Raw genomic sequence first — 266 nt, forward strand, 5'->3', positions numbered from 1 at the left:
GGCCACGTGTGTGCAGTCACGACTCCACCACAAAGCCAGCACCTGGGCAGGTCATGCCAGAGAAGCCCGATGGGCTGAGCCTGGGGTAAATTAGGGTGCAAAAGAGGTTCTCTCCTCTAAAAGGTTGGGGTTTTTTTGCCTACAACAGCTGGGCTCCACAGCTTCCCTGTGAAAGCAGCCCCTGGAATAAGTTATTTCTCCTCAAGCAAGGCTCAGAGCTCTAGACCCAGACTCTTCCCAACTTGTTTGCTGGGAAAGGGCAGGGA

At 54.1% G+C, this 266-nt stretch overlaps 1 protein-coding gene across 1 annotated transcript in view; it reads right to left on the bottom strand.

Moving 5' to 3' along the window:
* Nucleotides 1-266, bottom strand: part of LOC104408637 (proactivator polypeptide-like) — a gene marked incomplete at its 3' end in the record, with an annotated part of 5986 nt that overhangs the window by 5073 nt on the left and 647 nt on the right. The gene's annotated exons all lie outside the window — the stretch shown is intronic.

Source organism: Nestor notabilis, unplaced genomic scaffold, assembly GCF_000696875.1.
Source record: "Nestor notabilis isolate BGI_N333 unplaced genomic scaffold, ASM69687v1 scaffold22627, whole genome shotgun sequence".
Taxonomy (NCBI): domain Eukaryota; kingdom Metazoa; phylum Chordata; class Aves; order Psittaciformes; family Psittacidae; genus Nestor; species Nestor notabilis.